Source organism: Lonchura striata, chromosome 6, assembly GCF_046129695.1.
Source record: "Lonchura striata isolate bLonStr1 chromosome 6, bLonStr1.mat, whole genome shotgun sequence".
Taxonomy (NCBI): domain Eukaryota; kingdom Metazoa; phylum Chordata; class Aves; order Passeriformes; family Estrildidae; genus Lonchura; species Lonchura striata.
Window position 1 is genome coordinate 57,732,040 of NC_134608.1, and position 8,723 is coordinate 57,740,762.

The following is an 8,723-nucleotide window of genomic DNA, read 5'->3' on the forward strand; positions in this document are numbered from 1 at the left end:
TTTCCCGTTCAGAGCCGGTCGTTCTCTCGGTGGTTTTGAAAGGGAGAGGACGGTGGGAGGTGCGCGGCACCTCCATCGTGCGCTTGGCTTTCCAGCGAGGGTTCTCAAGAGATGCTCTCGACACGACCTTCATCTGGCTGGCCAGCACACCACTCTGCCTGACTAATTCCCTTCACATTTCTTCTAAAAATAATCAGGCAACATCATTCTTTTGCATCTGTGTGTGTCTTCCCCAGCTTCCACGTCGTTTTTCCTCCTTGAGATCTACCCCCAAGCATTCCACAGACATTTTTTGCTGCAGTCAGCTCACAGCACCCCACTCTGCCTGCCTAATTGTCTTCAAATTTCTTCTAAAAAATAATCAGGCAACATCATCCTTTTGTATCTGTGTGTGTCTTCCCCAGTTTCCACACTGTTTTTCCTCCTTGCGATGTATCCCCAAGCATTCCACAGACATTTTTTTGCTGCAGTCAGCTCCCAGCTGCAGGACAACGCTGTTGTGCCAGGATAAAACCGTTCTATGAGTCTCATCTTATTTTGGAGACTGGGTAATAGTAATGTTGAGTAAACTATTAAAGTCCTGAAAATTTCCTGCGAGTGCATTATTAGAATAATCACCACTATAAATCCAGTGCTCCTGGCAGGCTTAGGGCAGGTTCAGACAGCTCTGAAATGCAGCAGAGCTGGAGATGTCCCTGTGTCCCCACAGGGAAACCTCCACCCCTGTATTCCAGCCACCACACATCATTGCCACAGAAGGCCTTGTTCATGAATCTTAGCTTATTGGTACAATACTTGGACATTTTTTTAGATGCAAACCTCTTGGACTGTGCAATGTAAGAATAATGAATGTTAGAAGTTATCAGGAATCAATTAAGAGTTCAACTCTGTTCCATCACATCCCAGGAAGTATGGCATATGAAACTGTGTTGGCAGAGAAATACTTAGACAGGTATTCCTCTTTTCCACCTCTGCCTTTGTAGTTAGGTTTGCAGTTCATCCACTGCCTCAAATCAGCTTAATAATATTGACAATGTACAGGTGGCACTTAGGTAACATCTAGAATCTTAACTCAGCTTTGAGCAGCAACTGAATGTTAGATTAGGTACAATTAAGATATTTTAAAAAATGCCTTAAGCCCACATTCCCAAAGGTCATCAGACTCCAAGGAAATATACTAGAAACTAGGTACTTCTTGATAATATATTTGTGAATTTGGACCTCAAACCAAATTCCCATAAATTCCAGAGGGACTTGTACTCTAAAGAGAGTGTACACTCTAAACAGAGTAACTGAGGATCAGAAGGAGTTTATAGCAAAGATCACCTCTTCTGGTAATTTGTTCTACTCTTTTTGTCTTGTATGATTAAAGCAACAGAGACAACCTCTACTCATCTCTATTTAATATAAAGGAGCCCTTGTAATCAGGATCTCACTACTGGGTTTCTTTTTACAGTGGAAAAAAAGTAATGTCTATTGAAAATACTGCTTCTGTAGGAAAACAAACAATGAATAGTAGGTTCTTATGTTGGACTGGAACAAAGTCTTGTCCAAAATGATGTTAGGTAATGGATGCTTGAGAATATGTTTGGGACTATAACAAATTTTTATAGGTAAGGTGCAGCCCAGAGTGCTAAATTTTTTCTGAGACAAACAAACACATCTAAAAAGCATCTCATATATAGCACAAAAAACATACATCACATAAAAATACATATGATCTTTTTGCTGAGGTATAATTTATTCTTAGGCCTTAATTTATTAATTTAAAAAGAACACAATGAGCCAGAATAATCTTAGAATATATACACACGCAGTTAGAAAAAGTGCATTTCAGAGCTATTACGTGAAAGGAATTTGTAAGACTTAGATCAGTGTCAATACAAGCCCCTTGAGGTGGATTTGAGGCAAAACCAGCCCTTGTCATGGGGAATGCACTCTTGTCAAAGGCATCATGTGAATCAGTGATTCTGGAGAATAGAAATCACCTTCTGCTTGGATGAGCTTGCAGACAAAAGATCACGTTCCTGAAAGCAGCAGGGCAGGGAGTCGTACATCTTTGATTTATTTTTTTCCCACGCATTGTTTATTCATTTAGACACGATATATTATATTCTGCTCTCCATGTTTCAAACATCTGGGTTTTTGCATGTCCATTTACTGTTTTACTTAATAGTTCTCTTGCCTCTCCAACAATTGTACTGTGGACAATTTATCAATTGGTCAGCTTCAGAAAAAAAGGAATAGCAGGATGTTGTAAGAATGCTTTTCCACCCATATGAGGTTTTGCAGTATGGAAAATTGTAAATGTTGGGACAAGAACTTTAAATTACTGGATTATTGTAGATTATTGTAATTATTATAATTATGGATTATTGTAATGCCCTTGACAGTTTCCTCAAACACAGCCCTCATGTGGCAGCTGTACTTTACTCAGGAAAATAGAATTACGCAAATACAAATATTGTTCGCTTCTAACGGCTCCTTATTTAGGAAGGTAGAAGCTATATATCTGAAATATGAACAGACTTTGACCTCATTTTTATTGCTTTGTGAACTGTATTTTCTTTTTAAGGTACTCCAGGTTTTAACTGGTGAAGACCTAACCAATCCTCAGTGCTTTTTCCTTCGTGTGACTTGCATTGTGTTTGTTCTTCATGGCCAGAGCAGGTGGAGCACTGACTCACCTACCTGACCTTATCAGAGCTGTGACAACAGCAGACCAAATAAAATCTCTAACCTGGATATGCTTTCCAGACCACAGAAATACAGCATATTGAATTTGCTCTGAGTCACACAGACTGCACAGCCTGGTGAGGACTCTCTTCTGTCACAAGAACAAATCATATATGCAGGCAAGCAGCTGCACTCTAGTACTTAGACACTTCAAATGCCTCTCCAAGACTTTGCCTTCATTTCAAATAATGCTGTGTGGCACAAAGACTCTGAAAGTTTTAAGAAAGTATTTATTTATTTTTACTTGCAATGCATAAGTCCACAGCAATGGATGGGAATCTTTTTGCTTCTCAAATGTATTGTCCACGTGCATTCAGATATGCAGATGGGGATGTGAACTTAGGGACACACTTAGGGACGTGGTTTGTGGTGGGTTTGGCAGTGGTAGGTTAACAATTTTTAAGGTCTCTGTGACTGTAAGGATCTCTCCCCTTACCAATGATTCTCTGATTCTATACAATCAGTTTATGCTGTAAAACTGCATGCTATTTTTTTTCCAGCTTCCCAGGAAGTAAAATATTGTCTGATGAATGAAAATGTTAATTCTTTTTACACAAGTGTGCATGTGTTTTTCCTGGAGAGGGGGGAGAGCGTCAACTGAGAATCCACAGCTACAAACACCCTTGTGAGGACTGTGGTAGTATTTCGTGCTTTTAAGATTTTGTGGTTAAGAAAACTGGGAGTGGAACACAGAAGCTGTACCTCCTGATGTTTGGCAATATCATAAACATTTATGAAATGAGGAGGAATACAAAATTATATATTAAATAATCAAAAACATAAGTTTTAATACCTTAAGACCTAAAAAAAAAAAAAATAGGTCTTTCTAATTAATACATTATGAGTGTTGTTATTCAAATTTTCTTGTTTATTATATAGTCAAAACTTAGTTTAATATTGCTGTCATTTCAAAATAAAGAAAAATGCAAACAAAGTGATAAAACCTTATAAAAAATCATTCATACACTCTGATTTTCCATTTGCTGTTTTAAATGTTTTGAACACATTTCACCTGTGTGTATCTAACATCACATTGTTCATTTCACAGAAGCCAGAACAGAATCCAAGCCAAAATTAGGCATTGTACTTTCACAGATTTTAGTAGATTTGCCATTATTTATGTCCATGTAAGAGGAACAGCTCCAAAATTTCCAGTTTAAAATTGCCTGCCATTATGAGTTAGAGTATTTTGTACATCTTTCCATTATGGAATTGAAGCTGGCTTAAATTAATATCCTTCAAAGATGGGTATTGCTGCCTTTTTTATTTTTACTGTTTCATACCACAGTTTTTAGTGGTTGTTATGGTGAATAAGTTTGCGTCTTACACGAAAGAGAACAGAAATCCCACAATAAAGGTCAGCCATTCACAGCTGGCTGCTTCCCTGAGGCTACAAAAACACAGGAATCCTTCATTTGGAAAGATCTGACTTTTAAAATCCATAAATCAAAGATGCTCTAATCCCTTTGCTCAGGGCAGGGCCAGCCAGAGTTCTCAGCTGACTGTGTCTCTTCAGAGCTGCAGGGGCCAGTGCAAAGTCACTGCCATACTGATATTTAACTTGCACATGGTCTTTGTCGAAGTACACAAGAAAAAGCCACGCAATGGTTCAGAACAAAGAAATGCATTTCATTAAGGAAACCTAGGTGCCCCCTCCATCTTGACTTTCTTGAGTCTGTGAGTTATTATGCAATCTGTTTTTCTTGCACTAATATGTTCTTTTACTTTAGCACTTCCCTGTGAATTTGGCTTCCTTTTTCCAGCTTTTTTTTTTTTTCCAATATTTTCCTGGCAAGACGCTTACATAAATTCCTATTAAAATATGGAGGGCTAGATTAATAATCTATATGGAATATCTACTGCAAAATGAAAAAAAAAAAAACCAACCCAAAAACAAACAAACAAACAAACAAACAAACAAAAACCCCTGAAGTGCATCCCTCTGTAAGTGCACATTATCTGCAACCTATTGGAACTGTTATTCTTCTTTAACACAAGTTAATTATGCACAAAAAACATCTTAAAGCAATTTTCTTTTAAATTCAGGATTTTTAAAAACTGAAAGTAATGAACTGTGGTATCTTTTGTAGTTTTTGACATGAAATTTTTATAGTTTATGTAAAGAATCCTATAAATCTACTGAAATAACAGAATTGAGATTGAGCCATTTACAGGGAAAGGTTTTCATAAGCATCCTGATTTTTTTTAGAAAAAAATACTTCTGTGTAGTTCAATACAAGGAAAGATTCCACTTTTGATGGAGGCCTGAGTCCTGTGTTTAAGAATCAAGACGGATCTGGGGCAGAGGCAAGGACAAAACTATGAAAATTAAAACAAGTTATTTTGAAATGCTTGGATACAAGTGGGCCAAAGTGTTACTGTGGAGTGAATTTTTGTGGTCACAGTAACAGAACATGCAAAAAAACTCCTAGGTGACACTGACTTCACAAGTGGTGCAAAGGAGAGATAAAAAGTGCTGGATAAAATGTGCTAGAGGATTGGCATATGGGTAGCAACGGCAACAAGAATTGCTGCACGAACCGTGAAAATAAACAAGAGATAACATGAAAGCCATCTGGCCAAAGCTGCTGCAACATGCAGGTTGTCATAGACCCTAAAATGCTGCTAGAAATGATAATCAGAAAAGGCAAATAAGTACTAACAGGAGAGGGTTCGGCAGCAGCAGATGGTGCAGGTCTGTAGCTGGAGGGAGCAGCAGCAGTGACCTGGGGGCAGCTCGGGCAGGCCAGGGGGGATTTGCCATAAAAATGTTATCAGAACTTGTGTGGCAGCTGAGGAGGGTCACCAGCTGCTCCATGGTCTTATTGGCAAGCATTCAGCCCAAAGACAGGGCCAGCCAGGGAGCTGCAAGCCCTGTAGGTGTATTCCTGGTGCTGGTCTTACGCTTGTACAATCACAGGAAGAGTGCCGTGTTGTGCTGCGTTTTTCTTTAATTTGATATTTGTTCTGTGTATGTTCAACCCCCTCCCCCTCCTTAATCTCCTCACTTCCCCAGCTGTCAGTCTTCCCAAGCTCTTCCCTAACCTCCTTCTCTCCAAGTTGTCAATCCTCCCTTTCCCTGCCCCTTTCGCCAGAACATTCCCTGTCATTCCTCCTAGCCCCCTCCCCTGCTTCCAGACCATTCCCTGTCCATTTAGTGAGACTCAACACCCTATTGGTTATTTTGTGTTATTCCACTCCCCTTTTCCCTGATAGGTTTGTGATATGTTAGTCCCACCTCAGACTCCTCTCCAGATTTACCCTCATTGGTTGCTCTTCCTACACCCCTCCTCCTGACTTCCTGTATAAAACCTTTGTTTGCCTTTCCCAGAGGCTCTTGCAGCTCACTGAATAAATCTATTGTGTAACATCCCAAGCCCTGTGTCACCTCCGTCTGTCCCCCAGATGATAACTGGGACTACAGAGCTCACAGGGGGAACGGCCGGCCATTCTCTTCCCTTGCCGCCCAGCACGGCACTGCCTGGGGTATCACGCGAGAGGAGCTGCCCGCGTTACAACAGTGTTGGAACTCAGAATGCCCCTCAGACATTTTTGGAGGTTCCAGGCCCAGGTCAGAAGCATTTGAGACCCTGGCAGGCAGCTGGAAACAGCTGTGATTTTGGATTTGAACCATGGAACGACTTACCAACTTTGCAGGAAGAACAAGAAGTCACAAAAGTTTAGATATTAAAGTAGAAGTAGTCACAAAGTAAAGGGAAGAATTTTTGAGTGCTGTACAGGGGGGTTTTGGTTTTATACATGGGGGTCAGAGGTTTTAAGATGGAGGGATTTGGGCCTGGCCTGTCCTCCTTCTTTCTTCTTCCTTACCTCCATGTTCTTGGTGATGTTTAGAGTAGAAAGGCACCATTTAATATAGCTAATAGGCATTGGGAAAAACTGTAAACGTGTAACACATAGTGTACCATGTAAAAGATAGAAAAGCACCATTTAATATAGGTAATAGGTATTGGGGAAAAACTGTAACCATGTAACACGTAATGTCCCATATAAAAGAGAGCAGCAGCCCTGGGCGGGGAGAGAAGAAGCAGTCGGGAGTCAGAGAGGATGTCAGGGTGTGTGTGTGCCTCTGCCTGAGCTGTGAGCAAACCACAGCAGCCCCAGAAGAAAATCTTTTAGATAACTTGCAATAAACTGGCTTGAGACCGAACAACAGACTGCTGAGCCTTTCTTTGGAAGCACGGGTGGGAGGAGAAGTTTTTCCACCACACGGAGCCACCCCTGACCAAGGGTGGTCTCTGGCAGAAGAGGAAGGATGGTTAGAAAGAGTTTGCTTCATAACACGGGATTTGTCATCAGAAACAGGCTGTCAGAAAGAATAAAAGGAAGGCTGATGGTGGGACTAGGCTTTAAACAAAGAAAAGGCAATAGAATCACAATGCCCGCTGAAAAGCAGAATGTTCATTAGCTGTGGGGAATAACTGGGAGGAAAAGTACAAGTTATGGAGATAAGGCAATTAATCAGAGAAGAAAATTAATCAAGAATATCTCAAAAGTATTAATAATGGCCACTTTATTATGGGCGTATGCAAGAGAGGGAGAAACACCCAGGTTTTGCCCAAAATGAATATGGGGGTAAAAGATATCACCTTTTTTTCAAAAGAGAGAGAATCTGGGGAAACTGAGGGAATATGATGTGTCTGACAGAGTCAGGTAATCAGTGACTGACTCAAACACAGTCATGCTTCAAAATAAACCAATGAATCAGCACAGTTGTCAGCCTGCAGCAAAATCAATCATGGCAAATTTCTGGAGATGAGCTCGGGGTGCAGAGCAGGTGTGATACAACTCAGAGACAGCACCAGGAAGGATTCATGTCACTGAGGTTTGCCCAAGGTGACTGAGTCATTTTCTGGGCCGGTGACACAAAGTACATTCTTTTCACCTTTCTGGTTTTGAGTAGTGTGACCTCCCTGGCCTTTGGAGGTGTGTTAGTCTTTCAAGACCCTTCTTTTTATTGCAGCATCTTTGAGCATCTTTCTGAGCATCAATAGATTACAGGTTGTACCCTTGCCCCTTGTGGGGGTGTATCAACTCCATGTGCTGATGGAAGCATTTCCTGCACTTGTGTGAAACCTTTGCATTCACCACGAGGTTTGGTGCTTGCTGCAGTGAATGCTTCATGTTTTAGTTGCCCCTCCAGCTGCAGCATGGAATGTTGATTGTGCAGAGCCCATCCTGACACAACAAGGAGTTTGGCACCAGCAAAGGGGCTGACAGCACCACAGACCCCTAAGAGCTGTAAGGTGGTCGTGGCAGGAAACAATTCCTGCAGTGCAGTAAGAAACCATAAGTGCAAAACACTGTAGAAACTTAATTCGATTTTGTAATTTTGTGTTAAGACATTTTTTTTCCCCTATCATCTGCTACTCTGGAGGAAATAAAAAGAGGTTTCGTTTATTGGGGTTTTGGTAATCTTTATATTGGGCTGTATCACCTGACAATTCTGTTGTATCTGTGCCATCTTCCTGCAGAAATAAATGAGTAATAAAGTAAATGCTGCAGTTAGAAGTTTCTGTTTTCTCCTTATCAGAGCAAAAAGTACTCTAGGCATGCAAGGAATCTTTGGTTTTTACACCCTTCCATATTTCAACGCTCATGTTTTGAGTTGAGCCCTCGCTTTTGTCCTAGGCTGCCACAGCCTCAGGGAGGCAGCCCTGTGGCCAGGAGCTGACAGGGGACACGTCACTGTCACTGAGCTGGAATAAAACATTCAATACTTCAGCTTCTCCATTTCACAAGGCTGCAGCCTTTCTTACATCTCTGACTAACCACTCCCAAGCCTCCAGTCAGACAAACACTTTCACCATCACTGATCTGTCACGTCCTGCAAAAGCAAATTTCTGATCCTTTATCCTTCTGGGATGTATGTGTGGTACAGAAATAAAAAGGGACAGACACAACAGCAATGAGACTTGTGTCTCATTTCCCAGAAGGCTACAGTATTGCCATGATTTAGGGCAATAAAG